The sequence below is a fragment of the Bufo bufo genome, chromosome 2, assembly GCF_905171765.1.
Source record: "Bufo bufo chromosome 2, aBufBuf1.1, whole genome shotgun sequence".
In the NCBI taxonomy this organism is placed as follows: domain Eukaryota; kingdom Metazoa; phylum Chordata; class Amphibia; order Anura; family Bufonidae; genus Bufo; species Bufo bufo.
Genome location: NC_053390.1, coordinates 646,399,826 through 646,412,675, shown reverse-complemented (window position 1 = coordinate 646,412,675; position 12,850 = coordinate 646,399,826). Strand labels below are relative to the sequence as shown.

General features: G+C 44.4%; 1 protein-coding gene across 1 annotated transcript in view; it reads left to right on the top strand.

Annotated features, from left to right (window-relative positions):
• The first annotated feature begins 1,343 nt into the window (after positions 1-1,343).
• Positions 1,344-12,850, top strand: part of TTC29 (tetratricopeptide repeat domain 29) — a 288,615-nt gene continuing 277,108 nt past the window's right edge. Inside the window, exon 1 of the mRNA XM_040420513.1 lies at positions 1,344-1,358. The gene's annotated coding sequence lies outside the window, so the exon portion shown is untranslated. The remainder of the gene's footprint in view (positions 1,359-12,850) is intronic.

The following is a 12,850-nucleotide window of genomic DNA, read 5'->3' as shown; positions in this document are numbered from 1 at the left end:
AGAATAGAACATGTCCTATTATTGTCCGCATCACAGACAAGGAAAGTACTGTTCTATTATGGGCCAGCTGTTACGTTCGCAAAATACGGAATGAACACAGACGTCACCCGTATTTTTTGCAGATCCGTTTTTTTTCGGTCGTGTGCAAGAGGCCTTACTATTAAAATGTATTTATCCAGTACAGTCAACACCATAATGAGAAAAAATTTAAATGGGCAATTCGCCTTTTTTGTCGCCTCCCCCCAGAAAAAAGGAATATAAAGTGATCATAAAGGAATAGGGTAGGGTTAGGCTACATGCACAATTTGTGGAACGGCACGGACAGCCTTTAATATAACTGCCTATTCTTGTCTGCAAAGCGCGGACAAGAATAGGATATGTTATATTTTTTTAGCGGGGCCGCGGAACGGAGCCACGGATGCGGACAGCACATGGAGTGCTGTCCGCATCTTTTGCGGCCCCATTAAAGTGAATGGGTCCGCATCCGAGAGGCCAAAACTGCATGTCGGATGCGGACCAAAACAACGGCCGTGTGCAGGAGGCCTAAGACTGAGTTTTCTGGAGGAGGTTTCAAGGTTTTCCTGCAAGTTTTTGAACCAAAGTGAGAAGTGTTTTGGTTTTTGGCGCTCATCATGGCAGCACTTTTCATACTAGGCCACAGCTGCAGCCGCTGGGGATCCGTTATCGCTGAGCCCCTGGGACCATTTTTTTTTCTTGCGCTTCAATATCCATTTAAATATTAGCATATAAATCAGCAAATTATCGATATTTTAAGATCAAAATAATGAAGTTCTGGTTTAATATACAGGTAGAAACCATACAGATAGTTTAGAAAGGAGCAATATAGTAAATTTATGAAGGCACATTTATGCATTAATTTCCAAGATGAATAAGAGGGACATTTAAGGATCAAAGAGGGACAAGAGGGACTTGGGTCAAAAAGAGGGACACTTGGGAGGCAAGACATTGCATAACGGAAAGTCGTCCGGTAAATCACAGCAAAGTCTTTTCCTGGATGTATTGACAGCTGCAGGCGTTTACTTACAGTATATAGTAGTCCTGTATACACTGTATCCTACGTACAACGGCCTCTGTGCTGTAACTACTGCTAGACGCGGCTTTACATACAACTGTAATCATACGCTGCGCTTCTAGTTTCCAGCACAAGCCTCTCAGTCACCTGCGTCTTCTCTGAAGCCTCGGCCGCGGACAGCGAGGCAGTGATTGGAGCGCAGTCCAGGCCGCTGATTGGCTGCCGGTGTCACGGGGGGCGTGTAACGCTTGGTAACTCGTGTTGGGGCGGGTTGCCATGGATACACACGTTGTTATGTAGTGGGTGAAGCCGCGCAGGGACGCAGGTAAGTCGGAGCGATGTTCTACGGAAAGTTCCCCATGGCACGGGCGTTGTGGGTGACACAGTGTGCTTGGCACTGTATGTGGGATTATAGCGGGGAGTGCTGATTATTGGGGTGTTGGAGGAGGATACTGTGGAGGTACCACTGCTGCAGGATGGGGAATACTGTGGCTGGCACTTTATGGAGGGGCACACTGTGGCTGGCAGCCTGGTACACACGCCTCTGGTTGACAGATTTCCAGCCCCATTACACCCCTGCCTCCCCTCCATAACTTCTACTATATGGGAGCAGAGAAAGAGCCTATAACGATAAAGCTATAAAGGAGAGCTCCGCATGGCATATACCAATTTTCAGGCCAACTGGAGCATATTTGATTCATATACAATTAATTTGGCCACAAATAAAAATTTTGGAAAAGACTGACGAATCGCACGCAAAACTAATTTCATGAAGTTCGCTCATCTCTTAGGGTCCGTTCACACGTCCGTGGTGTATTGCGGATCCGGCCGGCACCCCCCATAGAACTGCCTATTCTTGTCCGCAATTGAAGACAAGAATAGGACATGTTCTATATTTTTGCGGAGCCGCAGACTGGAAGTTCGGGGCCGAAGCCCGGAGGTTTGGGGCCGCGTTCCGAAAATGCAGATGCGGAGAGAACATAGTGTGCTCTCCGTATCCCGTTCTGCCCCATTGAGAATGAATCTGTCCGCACCCGTTCCCGATAATGCGCAACACATGCAGACCCATTTCCGTACCTGTGAAAGGGCGCTAATGGTGACCTTTTTTATTTTTTTAATTATCTCTGTGCTGGATCATGTTGTGATTTTTTCTTATATGTTTGTGTAATTCTTGTGCTATAACATCACCGAGTGGAAGATCCCTGTGTCCATTACCACCCTACTGTGACATCACTGTGTCCATTACCACCCTACTGTGACATCACTGTGTCCATTACCACCCTACTGTGACATCACTGTGTCCATTACCACCATACTGTGACATCACTGTGTACATTACCACCCTACTGTGACATCACTGTGTCCATTACCACCCTACTGTGACATCACTGTGTCCATTACCACCCTACTGTGACATCACTGTGTACATTACCACCCTACTATGACATCACTGTGTCCATTACCACCCTACTGTGACATCACTGTGTCCATTACCACCCTACTGTGACATCACTGTGTCCATTACCACCCTACTGTGACATCACTGTGTCCATTACCACCCTACTGTGACATCACTGTGTCCATTACCACCATACTGTGACATCACTGTGTACATTACCACCCTACTGTGACATCACTGTGTCCATTACCACCCTACTGTGACATCACTGTGTCCATTACCACCCTACTGTGACATCACTGTGTACATTACCACCCTACTATGACATCACTGTGTCCATTACCACCCTACTGTGACATCACTGTGTCCATTACCACCCTACTGTGACATCACTGTGTACATTAACACCCTACTGTGACATCACTGTGTCCATTACCACCCTACTGTGACATCACTGTGTCCATTACCACCCTACTGTGACATCACTGTGTACATTACCACCCTACTGTGACATCACTGTGTACATTACCACCCTACTGTGACATCACTGTGTACATTACCACCCTACTGTGACATCACTGTGTACATTACCACCCTACTATGACATCACTGTGTCCATTACCACCCTACTGTGACATCACTGTGTACATTACCAACCTACTATGACATCACTGGGAGCACTATTCCACTTATGTGACATCACTGTGTACATTACCACCATACTGTGACATCACTGGGAGCACTGTTCCACTTATGTGACATCACTGGGAGCACTATTTCACTACTGTGACATCACTGTGTCCATTACCACCCTACTGTGACATCACTGTGTCCATTACCACCCTTCTGTGACATCACTGTGTCCATTACCACCCTACTGTGACATCACTGTGTCCATTACCACCCTACTGTGACATCACTGTGTCCATTACCACCCTACTGTGACATCACTGTGTACATTACCACCCTACTGTGACATCACTGGGAGCACTGTTCCACTTATGTGACATCACTGTGTACATTACCACCCTACTATGACATCACTGGGAGCACTATTCCACTTATGTGACATCACTGTGTCCATTACCACCCTACTGTGACATCACTGTGTACATTACCACCCTACTGTGACATCACTGGGAGCACTATTCCACTTATGTGACATCACTGTGTACATTACCACCATACTGTGACATCACTGGGAGCACTATTCCACTTATGTGACATCACTGTGTACATTACCACCCTACTGTGACATCACTGGGAGCACTGTTCCACTTATGTGACATCACTGGGAGCACTATTTCACTACTGTGACATCACTGTGTACATTACCACCCTACTGTGACATCACTGTGTACATTACCACCCTACTGTGACATCACTGTGTACATTACCACCCTACTGTGACATCACTGTGTACATTACCACCCTACTATGACATCACTGTGTCCATTACCACCCTACTGTGACATCACTGTGTACATTACCAACCTACTATGACATCACTGGGAGCACTATTCCACTTATGTGACATCACTGTGTACATTACCACCATACTGTGACATCACTGGGAGCACTGTTCCACTTATGTGACATCACTGGGAGCACTATTTCACTACTGTGACATCACTGTGTCCATTACCACCCTACTGTGACATCACTGTGTCCATTACCACCCTTCTGTGACATCACTGTGTCCATTACCACCCTACTGTGACATCACTGTGTCCATTACCACCCTACTGTGACATCACTGTGTCCATTACCACCCTACTGTGACATCACTGTGTACATTACCACCCTACTGTGACATCACTGTGTCCATTACCACCCTACTGTGACATCACTGTGTACATTACCACCCTACTGTGACATCACTGGGAGCACTATTCCACTTATGTGACATCACTGTGTACATTACCACCATACTGTGACATCACTGGGAGCACTATTTCACTTATGTGACATCACTGTGTACATTACCACCCTACTGTGACATCACTGGGAGCACTGTTCCACTTATGTGACATCACTGGGAGCACTATTTCACTAATGTGACATCACTGTGTACATTACCACCATACTGTGACATCACTGTGTACATTACCACACTACTATGACATCACTGGGAGCACTATTCCACTTATGTGACATCACTGTGTACATTATCACCATACTGTGACATCACTGGGAGCACTATTCCACTTATGTGACATCGCTGTGTATATTACCACACTCCTGTGACATCAATGGGAGCACTGTTCCACTTATGTGACATCACTGGGAGCACTATTCCACTTATGTGACATCACTGTGGACATTACCACCCTACTGTGACATCACTGGGAGCACTTTTCCACTTATGTGACATCAATGGGAGCACTATTCCACTTATGTGACATCACTGTGTACATTACCACCTTATTGTGACATCACTGGGAGCACTTTTCCACTTATGTGACATCACTGTGTACATTACCACCATACTGTGACATCACTGGGAGCACTTTTCCACTTATGTGACATCACTGTGTACATTACCACCATACTGTGACATCACTGTGTACATTACCACCATTCTATGACATCACTGGGAGCACTATTCCACTTATGTGACATCACTGTGTACATTACCACCCTACTGTGACATCACTGGGAGCACTGTTCCACTTATGTGACATCACTGTGTACATTACCACCCTACTATGACATCACTGGGAGCACTATTCCACTTATGTGACATCACTGTGTACATTACCACCCTACTGTGACATCACTGGGAGCACAGTTCCACTTATGTGACATCACTGGGAGCACTATTTCACTAATGTGACATCACTGTGTACATTACCACCATACTGTGACATCACTGTGTACATTACCACACTACTATGACATCACTGGGAGCACTATTCCACTTATGTGACATCACTGTGTACATTATCACCATACTGTGACATCACTGGGAGCACTATTCCTCTTATGTGACATCGCTGTGTATATTACCACACTACTGTGACATCAATGGGAGCACTGTTCCACTTATGTGACATCACTGGGAGCACTATTCCACTTATGTGACATCACTGGGAGCACTATTCCACTTATGTGACATCACTGTGTACATTACCACCTTATTGTGACATCACTGGGAGCACTTTTCCACTTATGTGACATCACTGTGTACATTACCACCATACTGTGACATCACTGGGAGCACTTTTCCACTTATGTGACATCACTGTGTACATTACCACCCTACTGTGACATCCCTGGGAGCACTGTTCTACTAATGTGACATCACTGTGTACAATACCACCATACTATGACATCACTGGGAGGACTATTCCACTTATGTGACATCACTGTGTACATTACCACCATACTGTGACATCACTGGGAGGACTATTCCACTTATGTGACATCACTGTGTACATTACCGCCATACTGTGACATCACTGGGAGGACTATTCCACTTATGTGACATCACTGTGTACATTACCACCCTACTGTGACATCACTGGAAACACTATTCCACTAATGTGACATCGCTGTGTACATTACCACCATACTGTGACTTCACTGGGAGCACTATTCCACTAATGTGACATCACTGTGTACATTACCACCTACTGTGACTTCACTGGGAGCACTATTCCACTAATGTGACATCACTGTGTACATTACCACCTACTGTGACATCACTGGGAGCACTATTCCACTAATGTGACATCACTGTGTACATTACCACCCTACTGTGACATCACTGGGAGCACTATTCCACTAATGTAACATCGCTGTGTACATTATCACCATACTGTGACATCACTGGGAGCACTATTCTATTTATGTGACATCACTGTGTACATTGCCACACTACTGTGACATCACTGGGAGCACTATTCCACTTATGTGACATCACTGTGTACATTATCACCATACTGTAACATCACTGGGAGCACTATTCCACTTATGTGACATCACTGTGTACATTACCACACTACTGTGACATCACTGGGAGCACTATTCCACTTATGTGACATCACTGTGTACATTATCACCATACTGTAACATCACTGGGAGCACTATTCCACTTATGTGACATCACTGTGTACATTACCACACTACTGTGACATCACTGGAAGCACTATTCCACTTATGTATCATCACTGTGTACATTTCCACCATACTGTGACATCACTGGGAGCACTATTCCACTTATTTGACATCACTGTTGATGTCGCCGTGTGCTCCTTTGTCTCGTTCTCACAACTGAAAACGACCGCCAGAATTACAATCGGGAAATCCCTGGTGTAGTGTGCGTCGATGTGTGCGCAATTCCTCCAAAATAACATCAGAGAGATGTTCTCAAGTAGGTTCCAATAATGTGCCTGCTTCCAACAGCTAGGCGTGGTTTATTTATACCAGAAGATGGGAGGTGGTCTTACAATCATGACCAATGAGGAGACAGGTTATGGTATGAAGTGATTGGCTGGACGGCGGTCTTACAATCATGACCAATGAGAAAACAGGTTATGGTTTGAAGTGATTGGCTGGAAGGCGGTCTTACAATCATGACCAATGAGAAGACAGGTTATGGTTTGAAGTGATTGGCTGGCAAAGATGTGAATGATCACGCAAACTTATGTTCGCGTGTTCACACACATATTCGCGCCCTTTCCATTGCCGCGCTTATCCTCGTGGATGAAGAAACCCTCGCTCGACGGTCCCCATCCCTTCCCCCTCAGCCGGCGCCATGACACTGGTATCCTGCAGTAATACCAGGCCGGGCACAAATCAGCTAAAGGTCGGGACGACCAGACCATCGTGCGAAAGTCTCTGCGCAGATGCGAACGCGAATGCGAACGAATCTGCGCATCTCCATAGGATAGATGGCGACCATACGGCAAACAATAATTTTTCCACAACACTGTGTACATTACCACCCTACTGTGGCATCACTGGGAGCACTATTCCACTTATGTGACATCGCTGTGTACATTACCACACTACTGTGACATCACTGGGAGCACTATTCCACTAATATGACATCACTGTATACATTAGCACCCTACTATTACATCACTGGGAGAACTATTCCACTTATGTGACATCACTGTGTACATTGCCACACTACTGTGACATCACTGGGAGCACTATTCCACTTATGTGACATCACTGTGTACATTATCACCATACTGTAACATCACTGGGAGCACTATTCCACTTATGTGACATCACTGTGTACATTACCACACTACTGTGACATTACTGGAAGCACTATTCCACTTATGTGACATTACTGTGTACTTTACCACCCTACTGTGACATCACTGGGAGCACTGTTCCACTAATGTGACATCACTGTTTACATTACCACCATACTGTGACATCACTGGGAGCACTATTCCACTTATGTGACATCACTGTGTACATTTCCACCATACTTTGACATCATTGGGAGCACTATTCCACTAATGTGACATCACTGTGTACATTACCACCATACTGTGACTTCACTGGGAGCACTATTCCACTTATGTGACATCGCTGTGTACATTACCTCACTACTGTGACATCACTGGGAGCTTTATTCCACTTATGTGACATCACTCTTTACATTACCACCCTACTGTGACATCACTAGGAGCACTATTCCACTTATGTTACATCACTGTGTACATTATCACCATACTGTGACATCACTCGGAGCACTATTCTACTTATGTGACATCGCTGTGTACATTTCCTCACTACTGTGACATCACTGGGAGCACTATTCCACTTATGTGACATCACTGTTTACATTACCACCCTACTGTGACATCACTGGGAGCACTATTCCACTTATGTGACATCACTGTGTCCATTATCACCATACTGTGACATCACTTGGAGCACTATTTCACTTATGTGACATCGCTGTGTACATTACCTCACTACTGTGACATCACTTGGAGCACTATTCCACTTATGTGACATCACTGTTTACATTACACCCTACTGTGACATCACTGGGAGCACTATTCCACTTATGTGACATCACTGTGTACATTATCACTATACTGTGACATCACTGGGAGCACTATTCCACGTATGTGACATCACTGTGTACATTACCACCATACTGTGACTTCACTGGGAGCACTATTCCACTTATGTGACATCACTGCTTACATTATCACCATACTGTGACATCACTGGGAGCACTATTCCACTAATGTGACATTACTGTGTACATTACCACCCTACTGTGACATCACTGGGAGCACTTTTCCATTTATGTGACATCACTGTGTACATTACCACCATACTATGACAACACTGGGAGCACTATTCCACTTATGTGACATCACTGTGTACATTACCAGCCTTCTGTGACATCACTGGGAGCACTATTCCACTAATATGACATCACTGTATACATTACCACCCTTCTGTGACATCACTGGGAGCACTATTCCACTAATGTGTCGGGTATATAAAGCAAATGCTTTATATAAAGATTTAAAAAAATAATAATTTAGCGGATCAAAAGAAAAATTATGCAAACGATATTGATCCGGGAGATGGACATAATCATCTCAAAAAGAGTTCAATCAAGAACCTGATTATTTTGTGCAATCAGTAAAACAGGGTACAAGCGTCTATGCAAAAATATAAATGGTTTATTATACAATAGTTTAATATACAATCAAAAATTACTCAACGTAAATTTCAATAATATACAATGATATGCAGTACCCAGAATTCACCACTATATGATGCCAACAAAACAATACTCAACCAACACAAGAATATTATGCAATACAGCTTTAAATTTGTGAGAGATATACAATCAATGGATTATGCGGAAAACTCAATCAAGAAGATGACAGATACGAGCCCTTTGCTCCGCCCAAAAAAAAAAAATGATGACCAAACTCAGATGATCGTAGTATTGCAACAAAACGTATAAATTATTGGCTGGATATCAAACTAGGGAATATTAAGATTCCCAACAGAGAGTTTCTCCAATATTATCCCCTTTATTCAGTTATATGCATCGTAACTGAAATCAGAGACAATACTGATGTGGCAACTAACGTTACACGTCCGCAAGTGAGCGGGTATCTGACTAAGTATCAAGCCAATTAATTTAGATCAATACTACATAAAACAAAAATATACATTACCCAAGGGTCAAGTGATGTGCAGAGTCTTGGGGCAGCCAGCTCTCAAGAGTTTTTCCCGATAAGGGTGCATTCACACGTCAGTATTTTTACCTTTCCAGATAAACGTTCCTGTTTTTTGCGGATCCGAAAATCTGGATGACATGAGGATGCTTTTAGCATGTCTTCCGCATTTTTGACGGATCTATTGACTAGAATGGGATGACGGAACGCAAAATCGGACAAATAGTAGGACAGGGTATATTTTTTTCCAGGATCCGAATAACGGAACCCACGGAACGGAACAGAATCACGGAATCGGAGAGCACCATGAGTGCTGTCTGAATATTTGCGGATTCCATTGAAAATTAATGGATCCGCATAACATTCCGTTTTTAATCTGAACGGATGCGGAACACCAAAACGGACGTGTGAATGGACCCTAATCCAAATGATTCTCCAGAGATCTATAATCCAAAAGTTTCTTTGTTTGTTTGTTTGTTTTTTCTCCCTCCCTTTTTTTTCTGGTAACTGGTTTCTTAACCCAAAACTTATCAGATGAACACGCCCTCCGCGTTTGGAACTTCCAATCATTGTTGGATGGGTGTGTGCATTGATAAGGAGCCTGACGTCATAATACTACCCAGAATGCACTTTTGCTACTGATGTAGTATTAACTGCTCATATCTCGGTGGTACTGTTGTATAAGCAATAGGCATCATACCATTAAGGGTTAACTCATACATGCCTGATATTTTCACAACTACACCTCTGACGTCTAGAGGCCTTGTCTCAGGGCCGAGGGACAAACTTTGATACATGAATGTATACTTTGAGGAACATCTAGATAATTCTCACACTGTGGAATTCATGTTCAGATAGGAAAAACAACGAAGCCTCAGAATCTGCAGGTGCGGTTTATCTTCTAACTTTCTAAATGTATAATATATTGTTACTATAACACTAGCTTTTGAACAGCACAGTAATCTTCTCATGGACTTAGGGCTCTTTCACACCTGCGTTGTTGTCTTCCGGCATAGAGTTCCGTCGTCGGGGCTCTATGCCGGAAGAATCCTGATCAGGATTATCCTAATGCATTCTGAATGGAGAGAAATCCGTTCAGGATGCATCAGGATGTCTTCAGTTCCGGAACGGAACGTTTTTTGGCCGGAGAAAATACCGCAGCATGCTGCGCTTTTTGCTCCGGCCAAAAATCCGGAACACTTGCCGCAAGGCCGGATCCGGAATTAATGCCCATTGAAAGGCATTGATCCGGATCCGGCCTTAAGCTAAACGTCGTTTCGGCGCATTGCCGCATCCGACATTTAGCTTTTTCAGAGTGGTTACCATGGCTGCCGGGACGCTAAAGTCCTGGCAGCCATGGTAAAGTGTAGTGGGGAGCGGGGAGCAGTGTACTTACCGTCCGTGCGGCTCCCCGGGCGCTCCAGAGTGACGTCAGGGCGCCCCAAGCGCATGGATCATGTGATCACATGGATCACGTCATCCATGCGCATGGGGCGCTCTGACGTCATTCTGGAGCGCCCGGGGAGCCGCACGGACTGTAAGTATACCGCTCCCCCGCTCCCCACTACTACTATGGCAACCAGGACTTTAATAGCGTCCTGGGTGCCATAGTAACACTGAAAGCATTTGGAAGACGGTTCCGTCTTCAAATGCTTTCAGTACACTTGCGTTTTTCCGGATCCGGAGTGTAATTCCGGCAAGTGGAGTACACGCCGGATCCGGACAACGCAAGTGTGAAAGAGGCCTTACTTCGGCCTACATGAAAATCCATACAAAACAGTGAATATAAATCAACATTGCTCTTAAAGGCAATGAATACCTATTATAACTAAAATAAGTAGATATAACTGTTTACACTTATGAAAAAGCACAACAAATGTAACATCGCTGTGTACATTATCACCATACTGTGACATCACTGTGTACATTATCACCATACTGTGACATCACTGGGAGCACTATTCCACTAATGTGACATCGCTGTGTACATTACCACCATACTGTGACATCACTGTGTACATTATCACCATACTGTGACATCACTGGGAGCACTATTCCACTAATGTGACATCGCTGTGTACATTACCACACTACTATGACATCACTGGGAGCACTATTCCACTAATGTGACATCACTATGTTTCCCTATGAGAGCTGTGTATGCCCCTGTACTAAACGTATTATGAACAAAGCCTTGGACAAATGATAAAGTTCTCATACAGATGTCTCAGCTATGTAGTGCACATGACAGTGTGATTTTTGTTATACGATATATCAGTGCTCCAGACAAAAAAAAATGACCAGGAGCCATTGGCTCCTAAACTAAAAAATTTAGGAGCCAAATTACATTTTTTAGTCGCCAAATTTAAAATGCATATAATTTTTAAAAAAAAGGACTTTGAGAAGATGAGACGCAGGTCCCAGTAGTGAGCCAGCACTACATATAGGAGAAAACAGCACCACATGCCTCTCACATCCAGGGACATTTTCTGGGGAACAAGGTGACTAAAAATGGCGAATTGCGTGGTTTAGAGTTTTTTTTTCTGTTACGGCCTTCACCGAGCGGAAATATTTTTTAATATTTTTATAGCTCACACTTTTTGGGACGTGGCGATATGTAATATGTTCTTTATTGTTTGTAAATTTTATATGTAAAACTGGGAAGGGAGCCATTTAAACTTTTAGTATTTTGTTTGTTTTTTTTGTTTTTTTTTACTTTTTATTTAACAACCATTTCTTCCCTTAGGGACTAGAACCTGGATCTTTTCATCCCTTGTGCTATTCACCCTGATAGAGCTGTATCAGGGTGAATAGGACCTCACACTGTCCCTGCTGCTCTGTGCTCTGTGCACACAGCAGCAGGGAGCTGAACATGGCAGCCAGGGCTTCAATAGCGTCCTGGCTCCCATGGTAACGATCTGAGCCCCAGCAGTGTAATCTGCCACTGCCACCAATGAAGGGGATGGGACCCTGTGGCCACCATATAACAATAGGGGGGGGGGGGGGGGGGGGACTTCTGGCCAGTGATAATGGGTGGGGGGGAGGCTTTGGGAGAGCGCACTGCACCACCAATGAATGTTTAACCTCTTAAGGACATAGGGCGTACAGGTACGCCCTTGTGCCCTGGTACTTAAGGACACAGGGCGTACATGTACGCCCTGTGTATTTTCGATCACTGCCGTGCGGCTGGCAGTGATCGGAACCCGGTGCCTGCTCAAATCATCGAGCAGGCACCTAGGC